General features: G+C 45.6%; 1 protein-coding gene across 2 annotated transcripts in view; it reads left to right on the plus strand.

Annotated features, from left to right (window-relative positions):
* GALNT18 (polypeptide N-acetylgalactosaminyltransferase 18) overlaps positions 1-12822 on the plus strand; it is a 355816-nt gene that overhangs the window by 228473 nt on the left and 114521 nt on the right.

The following is a 12822-nucleotide window of genomic DNA, read 5'->3' on the forward strand; positions in this document are numbered from 1 at the left end:
TCCAGCCTTAGGCCCCTTCCTTCAAAAAGGAGGAAGGGAACAAAGGGGCTCAGGCTAATGAGAAAATAATAGCTCCACCTATTAAGTAATTATTACATGCTGGGCAATACCTTACAGAATCCTATAGCAACTAAAGAGGTAGATAGAGTTATTCCCATCTTAATGATAAGAAAACTGAGGCTCAGGGTGGTTAAATTACATACCCAAAGTTACACAGCTGATGAATGGCCTGCCTAGGATTTAAATGAGGGCCTTCCTGGTGGCTCAGATGGTAAAGAATCTACCTTGCAATGTAGGAGACCTGTGCTCGATCCCTGGGTCGGGAAGATGCCCTGGAGAAGGGAATGGCTACCAACTCCAGTATTCTTGCCTGGAGAATTCTATGCATAGAGGAGCTTGCGGACTACAGTCCATGGGGTTGCAAAGAGTCGGATACAACTGAATGACTAACACTAAATTGAATAAAGATCAGTTTTCATTCCAATCCCAAAGAAGGGCAATGACAAAGAATGCTCAAACTATTGTATAATTGCCCTTATTTTACATGCTAGCAGTATAATGCTCAAAATCCTTCAAGACAGGCTTCAGCAGTACATGAACCAAGAAATTTCAGATGTACAAGCTGGGTTTAGAAAAGGCAGAGGAACAAGAGCTCAAATTACCAACATTTGTTGGATCATAGAGAAAGCAAGGAATTCCAGAAAAACATCTGCTTCATTAACTATGCCTTTAACTGTGTGGATCACAACAAACTGTGGAAAATTCTTAAAGAGATGGGAATAGCAGACCACCTACCTGCCTTCTGAGAAACTTGTATGCTGGTCAAGAAGCAATAGTTAGAACCAGATATGAAACAATGGACTGGTTCAAAATTGAGAAATGAGTACATCAAGACTGTATATTGTCACCCTGCTGATTCAACTTATATGCAGAGTATATCATGTGAAATACCATGCTGGATGAATCACAGGCTGGAATCAAGATTGCTGAAAGAAATATCAACAACCTCAGATATGCAGATGATACCACTCTGATGGCATAAAGTGAGGAGGAACTAAAGAGCCTCTTGATGAGGGTAAAAGAGGAAAGTGAAAAAGCTGGCTTAAAAATGAACATTCAAAAAGTTAAGATCATGGCATCTGGTCCCATCACTTCATGGCAAATAGAAGGGGAAAAAATGGAAACAGTGACAGATTTTATTTTCCTGGACTCCAGAATTACTGCAGATGGTGACTGCAGCCATGAAATTAAAAGATGCTTGCTCCTTGGAAGGAAAGCTATGACAAACCTAGACAGCATATTAAAAAACAGAGACATTACTTTGTCAACAAGGGTCCATTTTTCCAGTAGTTATGTATGGATATGAGAGTTGGACAATAAAGAAGTCTGAGTGCCAAAGAATTGATGCTTTCAAACTGTGGTGTTGGAGAAGACTCTTGAGAGTCCCTTGGACTGCAAGGAGATCCAACCAGTCCATCCTAAAGGAAATCAGTCCTGACTATTCATTGGAAGGACTGATGCTGAAGCTGAAGCTCCAATACTTTGGCCACCTGATGCGAACAGCTGACTTACTGGAAAAGACCCTGATGCTGGTAAAGATTGAGGGCAGGAGGAGAAGGAGGTGACAGAGGATGAGGTGGTTGGATAGCATCAACTCCATGAACATAAGTTTGAGCAAACTCTGGGAGACAGTGAAGGACAGGGAATCCTGGCGTACTGCAGTCCATGGGGTCACAAAGAGTTGAAAATGACTTAGCGACTCCACAACAAGGGTTTAAACCTCTCTCCTAAGCCCCTGATCTTGCAATAAAGAAATAAAATCTTAAAGGCTAAAAGCAGAACACTTCAGTTCTTCCTTATCACCCACCCCTTCATGGGATCCTTCCTGCTGAGAATAGATTGCCTGAAGATGTTCTGGAGCTGAAGAGAAGCTCATCAAACCTCCTGAGCTGACAGGCACAACAGCAGACTGAAGTGTAAATATGTGTGCAAAGCCCACACCTCTGGGTGTCCTGAGTCGTGAATAAGCCAAGCTGAGGCTGCCGGTCACACAGCCTGAACAGCAGTGATTTGCATGAGTACTGAGCTGACTTACAAGCCTGGGGGAGCCTTCACTTTTCCCCTGGAGGATGTTCAGAGCTGCATCAGCAGGACTTGGACCCTAAAGCCTGATGTCAGTCCTCACTGGTCACCCAGAGGAACACCAGTGTTTCTAGCATCCCATGTCTGTTTTCCAAGGAGGAAAAAAGAAAAAAACCTCTCTTCCTCTGGCCTTTCCTTCCAGTTAAAGAGCAACAAGCAGGGGAGGGAAGTGTTTCTAAAGAACCTGAACCAGGTCATATGAGACAGGAAGACTCTTTTCAAGCAGAGAGAGTAGTTCATGCAAAGGCACTGTGGCACCACCAAGCTTGGTATATTTGGAAACATGACGTGTGCAGAGTCTGGCAGAAGAGTCTGAGAAGCAAAAAGGGACCAGGACCTGGTATGCCAATAGCAATGGCAGGGGTGGGGAGTAGGAGTGGGCATAGGGAAGCTGGTACTGTAGGCATTTACAGAAGCTTAGACTCTAGGATCTCAGGATCATGGAGCTTGGTATCTGAGAATCTCAAGGTTTTGGACTCATAATCATGAAGTCTTGGGCTCTTCTTCCTGAGATTTTGATCATCAATTTTCTGAGCTAGGCAACACTCAAACTCTCCAACTCTGGCACGAGATGAGTTACCACCAAAATTCTGGTTGGTCCCTGACTTAAGTGCTCATGGCAATGGTCCTTCCCCAGTGCCAGCACGTGGGCCCAGCCTCTGGGATCGCCTTTGCCTGCTGGGACATCAACAGGGCCTGTTCTCAGCCTGGATTTAACCTGTGGTTAATGGCTGGACTCCAGTATTTTCCAAGGCTTTGAGTTCTGGGTCACAGCCTCCCTGGAAGCTCACGGGGGGCCTACCTACCTAGTACACTTGAGCTGGAGCGGCTGGACTGGAGCAATGTCCATTCTGCTGGACCCCTGACATTCATGGCATTTTTAACAAGTCCTGAGATTCCTGCTGAGAACCTTCAGAATAGCAGGAGCATTTTATGTCCTGCAAGCAATTTCACGGCATCTGTGCTGGTGCTCACCTTTAGTTTACAAGGGTTTCCTTCTCACGTGGCCCCAGAGAGGGCAAAGGCAAGTCGGTCCTTTTCCAAGGTCTTCTAGTCCATGAGGACAACTGAGGTCTATGCTTCTGCTTTTCTCATTTTCATTTTCTGAGTTACTCATGGTGGAAACATAGGAGAGCGGATGGAATCGAGAGCCTGGTGCTCTGGCCCTGGGGGAAGAAGAGCTGGGTTCTTTTGCTGGCTTTTCATATTTGGGCAAATCTGGGTGTGGCAGGAGCCAAGCGGACGTGAGCACTCAGAAGCCCCTGCCTGGAACTGAAGGGTGCTGGAGCACACGCCTATGCCCCAGACTGGCCCACGGGGAACACCCAGATGGATTCAGGCAACGTTATGTCCTTGGAGCCACAGTGGATTTTCCAGGTGAGACTGCACTGTGAATCCAAAGGTAACAAGCACTCAGTCTGAGGCCCTGTTCCCTCATTGCTTGATCTTGCTTGCTCGAGGATTTGTATCCCAGAGAAACTAGAGTTTGTGTATAAATGATCTATCTGCCCTCACATCAAAAGAAAGCTGAGTCTGTCAGTCTAATTCCTTCCCTTGGGTTCTAAGGATACATAGCTGTAAAAAAAAGAGGCTGTTTTCCTCCCAGAACAGATCTGTGATCATAGAATGCTGCTGAAACCTGGGACACGCAGCTCCTTTGGTGGACAGAGGGGCAGGTGGTAGAGCAGGGTCTGTGCAGGCAGGCGGATGTGTTTGAATCCCTGCTTATTTTTTACTGTCTGTGTCATCTTGGGCATGTCAAGTCTGATCTTTGAACTCTCTCTTTTATCATTTGGAGATAATAATCTGTGGGATTAAGGACACAGATTCGAGGCAGGCTGCCTGTATTTGCATCCCAGCCTAACTCCTCTAGTTCCACCTCTCTCTGCTGGGGTTTCCTAATGTATGGAATGGGAACGACAGTACTGCCTACCTTGAGTAGTAGTACAGTCGTTGAGAGGACTGAATCAGTCATATATAAACCCGGTTTGGAACAGTACATGGCACATGATAAGCACCAAATAAATTCCCATTAGCTATAAATGTCATTGTTGGTAGGGTGGTAGTGAGATTTCAATACCACCCTAGAATAACGTACAGCAAAATCTAGAATAATGTACAGCACTTCAAAAGTGCTTAATATATAATTACTGAATGAATGAATAAAGAACGGGATGGATTGATGTAAAGCCCTGAGCACAGTGCCCATTATATAGTGAGTGAAGGGAAGCACCCACAGAACCACAGCCTTTCTGCCTTGGCCACTGGAACCAGTGTGCTTGGCTGACCTGGACCGCTGCTGGCTGATCATACTTTCCAGTCTTTGCACATCTCTTCTGAACTTAAAGTCAGTATCATCAGGTGAGTAGCCTGAAACCAGCTATGATGGGAGAGTATTTAAACTACAGACATTGGAAGATGTTATAAATCAGGTTTTCGTTTGTTGAGAGGGAGAGAAAAAGAAAAACAGAGAGAGAGATGGAGAGTTACACATTGACTGGCACCCAACACACATCCTTGACTGTCCAAGGGACCATTTATACATCATCCACCTCAATCATCTTTAGAAACCAGTTCTGACCATTTTGTTGCAAGATCCAGGATCTTTGGGAAAATAAGTCATTTAGGAGCAGATAAGAGACTGTTAATGGATGCTAAGAGCTTGGGTTTGGAGACCTCACTAAGTGAGGAGTACATATTTCATGTGGGTTTTGGTGATCACTCATGCCTGGCTATGATACAAAAGAGTAGACCTGGAAACAAATGGCTGGGTCTATTAATAGGTGGTAATTCTGGGACTTGGAATAGCTGAATTAAAGCCTGGAAACTCGGAAGATTGTGACAATCTGCCTGGACCCTGTGACCATATTTTATATGCTGTCTGTGTGGCTCCTAGGTGGAGCCTTTCTCTAAGTCCTGAGTAAGGAGAACCATTAAAGGTCATTCCAGAGCTACTTCAGTATCAATTGACTTTGAATAAGTGAAGCTATTAAAGGAGTATATGGGAGAGAAGAGGGAATGGCATGGAAGGCATTTGTAAACTGCCCAGGGTTTGAAAGCCTGTCCAGAGTGATCTTAAAGAAAGAGCAACTCACAAAAAAGGCTGCTCTTGGGCTGGAGTCTCAGGCTGGTCTATTCTTCTAGGGTTGAAACTGCTCAAGCCCAGCTCACCATCATTAATCTCAGGACCGTATGAGTCCACAGTCTCCCTCTATATTCTTTAGGGGTGGCGGGGGAGGGGGGTGGGCTGGCATTTTCTTTTATTTTTTAGATCCCCCAATGAGTGGATGAGCAGCTAGGTACGACAACCATTGCATCCAAATGAATAATTTCTCTTTTAAAGGGTTTTGACACATCATTGGTGTTTCAATGGCCCTAAATGGCTTTAGAGGAAAGCCAGTTAATCTTCTGATCTGAGGAAGATCAGCTACTGTTCACTTTTGGAGGAATAAACAGAAATGTGCTGTGCTTTTAATCTTCAGATTAGCATCATTGGCAACTAGTAGTTATTAGCACTTGTCAGTGGGGTGTTCACCCACCCCTCCCAGGCAACTGGAGGGAGGGGGTGGCAACTCTAATCTAGGCTGGGCTTTGGAGGACATTACTGAGCTAGTGGTAGGACTGGGTGGCATGAAAGTGTGCAGATGGGGAGAGGGGGCAAACAAGAGTCTGCCTTGTGCAGAGGGCAGCAGGGGACCTACAGAGGACTGTCCAAAGCATTTGATCCAAAGATGACTACGCAGAGAAAACAACTGTCAAGTGAAAGGCCTGCAGTCGGAAGCAGCCAGGTGGAGCCCATGGGTTTGGGAGAATGAAAAGGACAACTAACTATCCAGCCAGGTCGTAGGGGAGACTCTTTCAGACTCTGACCCTCTATTGTGGGCTGAAACCATACATAATTCTAGAGGAGGCTCCTTTCCCACCTGTTATAGCCAATCTTCATTTATTTCAGTTGTTACCAATCTTGGCTGCCCGTCAGAATCTCATAGGGAGTTTATACCTGTTGCTGAGCCCTTTTTATAGGAGCAGCTCCTACTTGGTTCCGTTGCTGCCAAGCAAGGATTGCCCTGTAGACCAAAGAAATACAGATGTAGGACCAGAGCTGCCAGTTTGAAAACTCATGCATGTTCGGATTTCCAGAATGGGACCTCCTGCAGGGTTCATTAACAGCCCTGCAGGGTTTCTCAAACTCAGCACTGCTGACATTGTGAACTGGAAAACTTTTGATTGTGGAGGGCTATCCTGTGCATTGTAGGATGTTCAGTGGCATGCATGCCTGTAGCACCCTCTCCAGATGTGACCATCAAAACTGTCTGCAGACACTGCCAAATACCCCCTCAAGGGGTGAGAATGTGGCAAAAAACCACTGGGCTCCGAAAGTAACAGAATATGAGTCTTCTAACTTCAGCCTGTGCTCCCCTGCCTGCCCACCCACTGCACCAAGCACTGCTTTTCAGGCTCAGGAGGCCCAGTCATTTAGGAAGTCTCAGCATCAGGGAGCACTGAATCAGTGCCCGGAGTTCCTTTGCAAAAATCTCTCCCTTTCCTGCTCCTCATTCTCTCTCACCCACCCGCCTCTTCTTCCTTCCCTCCTTTCTCTCTCCCTCTCTCTCCTCATCTCTACCCCGTCCCCTCTCTGTGTAGACTACAGCACATGCCTTTTAAACATCCAGCAGAATGAAAGCTCTTTACGGACTATCCTGCTCACAAGTTAGAGCCATAGCAGCTGATCAATAGCTGGTACACAGCGAGTGCTCATTGTTTGTTGAATGAATGAATGAGTGGCCCCTCCCTTCATTCTTCCTTCCCCCAAACCTCCAGCAGACAGGAGAAATGATTGTCTGAGCACTAAGAGAAGGATGAGGAGCTGGACCTGGTTCTCTGTGACAAAGCTGGGCTGGCTGGTTTACAAGGATGCCTGTGCAGCCATCTTTCATGGTGAAGCCCCATTGGACGTCAGTGTCCTGATCCTTTATTTTCCTTTATGCAAGAGATAAAGAGTATCTCATTAGGTGTTTAAATCATATTAACAGCCATTGGTACCAGACTTCTGTTCAGCTTGCATTATGTTTCTTTTAGGGTGACTCTGAAGAGCTAATTGCTTTTCGTTTAGCAGTACAAGGGGCATATATAGTCAGGGAAGAAAGGGCTCTGTCTGACCAGCCTGGTGAATGTTGCATTTTCACTTGGCATCTAAGTCTGAAGGGGGAGAATAGCAGCTTGCACTCAGCTGGCTCCAAGGTGGGGCACGGGCTGGGGAGGGTGGGGAGTGGCCTGTGACCTCCTAAGAGCAGAATGTTGTTTCATCAGCACAGCTTCCGGGAGTGCTGATGTACAGAGGTCGTTCAGAGATCAGCAGAGCAGGGATTTGTGGACAGCAGGAGAGGCGGAGGAGCAACATAAGCAGGAGGGCACCTGGCCCCATGCAGGGTGCAAATTGTATTCCTCTGGCAGCACTGGCGGTGAGTTAACAGCTCTGCCATTGAGTCTACATCTGACAAAGCCACAGAGAGCGGACTCCCTGCCTCCACTTTCCCAGCATAGTCAAACCAGTGTGAAGTATGGCCTTCCCCTTCTTTCCACATTTATACTCCTGTCCTGCTCTTATGAAGACACTTTATTAAAAATTATTTATAGATATTTCAAAAAACAAAGTAGTTACCAAAGGTAAAAGACAGTGCAGCTTTTAGGCTGCGACTTGAAAATTAAAGCTTTAACAGAAGCAAAAATGCTGGTAGAACCCTGTGATTCGTCATTATATTGTCTCCGAGCTTCCTAGCAGCCTTGGCAAAAAAAGTAAATATAACAGGTTATGTGTTTGTGTTTAAGTATAAAGAAAACCTCAAGTTCTTTATATGTTTTTTTGAGCTGTTCTGAGAGGTATTCCATGTATATATAAAATAGGTGATATCTTACATAACAGTTTTCTAGCACAAGTCAAAATGTTTTTGATATTGTTCTTTCTTGCTTTGGCTGTTAGCAAAGTTTAAAGGAAAACATGAAAATCTAATTAAGTAAAGGGACTTTGCCAAGACCGAACCAGTATTGTCAAGGGTATTTCAGGCCTTTAAAAATTTGTTTGATAGCAATTGTTTGGTGGGGGCTAAGGGAATCCTCTCTTCTAACCAGTAGCTAATATTTGAGATACAACAGACTGAGAACAGAATCTTTTTTCCTAGCTGCTCCATGAGAAATCTTTATTCTGGTTAACAGCAAAACTCAGAGATACAAAGGGGCAGGCAACTCCTACAAGAAGCAAAGCTGTCTCATCTCCTGCTGCCACCTTCCAAGCTGGCTCTTCTGTGTCTGGTTTCATTTCCTGTGCATCAGGAATTCACAATCTTATTTTAAACCCAGCACTGTTTCGAGACAATAGATCCCATTTTATTAACTTTTGTGTATAGCAAACCACCCCAGAAGTTCATGGCTTGAAACAGCAACCATTCACTGCCTCACAATTCTGTAATAAGCCCAGCTTGTCTCTGCTCTATGATGTCAGCTAGGATCACTGATGTGACTGTGATCTACTGGTGGTTGAAGGATCCAAGATGGCCATACACGTGACTTCCTGGGAAGTCCAGTGGTAAGACTTCACCTTCCAATGCAGGAGGTGCAAGTTTGATCTTAGTCAGGGAGATGAGATCCCACATGCCTCAGGGCCAAAAATATATATATATATATATATATATATATATATATATATATATAAAACAGAAGCAATATTGTAGCAAATTCAATAAAGACTTTTTAAAAAATGGTTCACATTAAAAAAAATAAATAAAATATCCCTGGATGGGCTTCCATAGCAGTCCTGTGGTTAAGACTTGGTGCTTCCACTGCAGAAGGCACAGGTTTGATCTCTGGTCAGGAAACTAAGATCCCACATGCTGTACAACATGGCAAAAAAAAAAAAAGATGGCCTCACTCACACCTGTAGGGCCTCGGTGAGATGACCTAAATGACCAGGACTCCCTGGGCTGCTCCACTCGAGGAGGCCAGCTTCTTTACTTAGGCCACCAAGTGAGCAAAAGCAGAAAAAGCTGCAAAGCCTCCGAAGGCCTAGGCCTGGAATTTTCACAGGGACCCTCTGGCTGCATTCTGTTGTCCCAGGGTTAGCTGAGATTCAGTGTGCAAAGTGGCCTCCCAGGATGAGAATTCAGAGAGGCGGGATTCATGGCACATCAGTTCAGTTCAGTTCAGTCGCTCAGTTGTGTCTGACTCTTTATGACCCCATGAACCACAGCACGCCAGGCCTCCCTGTCCATCACCAACTCCTGGAGTTCACCCAAACCCTTGTTCATCGAGTCGGTGATGCCATCCAACCATCTCGTCCTCTGTTGTCCCCTTCTCCTCCTGCCCTCAATCTTTACCAGCATCAGGGTCTTTTCAAATGAGTCAGCTCTTCGCATCAGGTAGCCAAAATACTAGAGTTTCAGCTTCAATGTCAGTCCTTCCAATGAACACCCAGGACTGATCTCCTTTAGGATGGACTGGTTGGATCTCCTTGCAGTCCAAGGGACTCTCAAGAGTCTTCTCCAACACCACAGTTCAAAAGCATCAATTCTTTGGTGCTCAGCTTTCCTTATAGTCCAACTCTCACATCCATAAATGACCACTGGAAAAACCATAGCCTTGACTAGACGGACCTTTGTTGGCAAAGTAATGTGTCTGCTTTTTAATATGCTGTCTAGGTTGGTCATAACCTTCCTTCCAAGGAGTAAGTGTCTTTTAATTTCATGGCTGCAATCACCATCTGCAGTGATTTTGGAGCCCAGAAAAATAAAGCCAGCCACTGTTTCCACTGTTTCCCCATCTATTTGCCATGAAGCGATGGGACCGGATGCCATGATCTTCGTTTTCTGAATGTTGAGCTTTACGCCACCTTTTTCACTCTCCTCTTTCACCTTCATGGCACATCACTTGGTGGCAATGACCCACAGCCCTGTCCCAGCAACAGCTCAGTAACAGTGGTCCCCGCAGGCAGTGTCCTCACCTGAGAGTGGGGAGGGAGACCAGGGATCTATCCTCCCTGGGGGCAGGGAGAGGGGTCTTTTGGTGCTAGCTCAGTCTCTTTCCAAGTTGTGTGCACTCACCACTTAATGACCACCAACAAAAGTCCAAACATCAGGCTTTATGATGTTTACATAGATCTATGTAAGATCTATGAAGATCCTTTTTGGATCCATGATGAGTGGACCTTTGAAATGATGAAACAGTATGTATTTTAAGAGGCCTCCTGGCAACCATGCTTGAAGACCTTGTAAGCGTGTAAGGGGTACACTGATCTCTGCCACTGTACCAATGACTTCCTGCCATTACTGAGCCAGCCGCGTCCCCAGGCCTCCCTGGTCAGTGGGAGAGTGCAAGGTCATTTTCTTATTGGCCAGAGTGAGCTGCACAGCATGTTGGTGTGACCCAAGGGTCAGCCGAATTTTCTATGGGCTGAATGAGAATGCCTGACAGCCCCCACTGAGCCTAGCCCCAGACAAGGGTCACACTGTTTGAAAGGATGAGTTGAACATCAACAAAAGCCACATGCTCATCACTTTTGCAGAAGCTGGAAAGCTGGTTGAGCTAGATAACAAAGCATTGGATAACAGAATCAAGGGAAAAAACAGTTTGACTTCAGAGAAGTGCTGTAAATCTTTGAAAAGATTGAAATAAAGGGGTGTAAATGAAAGATCCTTGTTTTGACTCGGAGCACTGGAGTACACACACACACAAGCATACACGTGTGCATCTACTCACACCTGCATCCATCCACTCACACCTGCATCCATGAAGAGATGGGATGGAGGAGGCCTGACTCAGCAGCATCACATGAACAGAATCTAAGTATATGTTTCTAGTAAGGTCAATTTGTATCAAAAGTAGGCAGAGTTAATGTGACCTTAAGCTATTATGATATTAATGGGTACATCAATTCTAGATTCAGGGAGGTGATTGGTTCCTTATAGTCTATACAGCTCAGTTTGCTCCAGGGGAAAAAATAGGCCAATTTCTAGCTTTGTAATTTAAGTTAGAGAAAAACTTACATTTTTAGGAGAAGTTCACTGTGATAAAAGAACTTGAACTTACAAGAGATGAGGAAATACAAGGAGGAATTAAAGACATTTGACCTAGAGAAATTCGCAGCAAGGACTTAAGGATGGTCTTTGGCTCTAAAAGGTTGCCACGTGGAAGAGGGACTTGATCTGCCCTCAGTGGTCCCCAAATGAGTGGAAGGTTGAGGAACTGTGGCATTTAAAGAGTAAAAGGAAAAAACATCTAATACCTGGAATAGATGGTACAGGGTTTTCTGTCATTGCACAGGCTGGATAATCACTCATCTGGATCCACAGAGGGGATTCAAACCTTCGATGGGTAGTTGGTTCAAAATGAAATTCCAGGTACTAACTCTGAGGTCTTGGGATTCCCAGGAACTTGACCAAGGTCACAGAGCAAGGGAGTAGTTGTCTAGCACAAAAGCCTGCCTCCCTCTCAGCTTCTTTGCCTCAGACTCAGTTTTCTCATCTCCTTAATGGTAACTCAGGCAGCGGTACAAAAAGCAGCCTAGGGGCCACATCTAACACAGCCTTTTGTTTGGCCAGCATCATGTGGTAAACGACTTGAAACCAATACCTGCTACCAGTTCCAGCAGTAGCCACCGTGCTCTGTTGCCTTTCCTGGGCATGCGGCCACAGCACATATCTGTATCTCCTATTTGGCTCCCGTGGCCTCGCTGCTTGCAGACTTTGGAGCTGGGGTCAGGCCAGAACAGGAAGACGTGGCCCTGGACCAGAGCATGTGAAGAGGGCTTTGTCAGCCAGAGATGGACCCCTTGATTTGCAGGGACAGTCAGCTCCCCCAGCTTTTATAACTCCCACTATGATGGAAACTGTGAACAGGAAAGAAAGTGCTATGCACTTTTCACAGATGTCACTCCCATTTAATCCTCATAACAACCATATCTGTACCCTGGGGCTGCAGAGTACAAAGCACCCCAGACTGGGTGACAACATAAATGTATTGTCTCACTGTTCTGGAGGCTAGAAGTCCAAAATCAAGGTGCTCCCTCTGAAGATGGGAGGGATCTGTTCCAGGCCTCCTCCCCAGTTTCTGGTACCCTCAAATGTTCCTTGGCTGCTAGACGGCTATCTCTGCATCTCTCCACCCTGTCTTCCTTCTGTGTAGTCTGTCTCTGTGTCTAAATTTCCCCCCTTTATTAATATAAGAACACTAATCCTATTGGATTAGGACCTAATGACCTATCTTAACTTGATTAAATCTGTAAAGATTCTATTTCCAAATAAGGTTGTGTTCTGAAGTCTGGGGTCAGACCAAAGCCTTTGGGGAGAAACAATTCAATCCATAATAGTCTGCCATCAAATCCTCAGCCCCTCATTCATGTCCTTCCTATGTGCCGAGTACAGTCACTCTATCTGAACATCCCCATGGAAATCTAGCAGTGATTTAATAACACGTCATAAGGCTAATTCCATAGCAAATAGGATTAAAATGCTATGTTGCTGGCTCCAAGTGCTGTCCTCTTTCTAGTACCCTAGGCTCCTGCCAGGAGGTGTGCCAACTGCCTCCTGCCCTTTCCTCACTCCTAATGGGCTGCCTGTCTGGCAAGACCCAAGATTGGACACCAAGGGACACGCAGGGCTCAGCCCACCTGGGTCTGTCCCAGAGCCTGGG

The sequence above is a fragment of the Bos taurus genome, chromosome 15 (assembly GCF_002263795.3).
Source record: "Bos taurus isolate L1 Dominette 01449 registration number 42190680 breed Hereford chromosome 15, ARS-UCD2.0, whole genome shotgun sequence".
NCBI lineage: Eukaryota > Metazoa > Chordata > Mammalia > Artiodactyla > Bovidae > Bos > Bos taurus.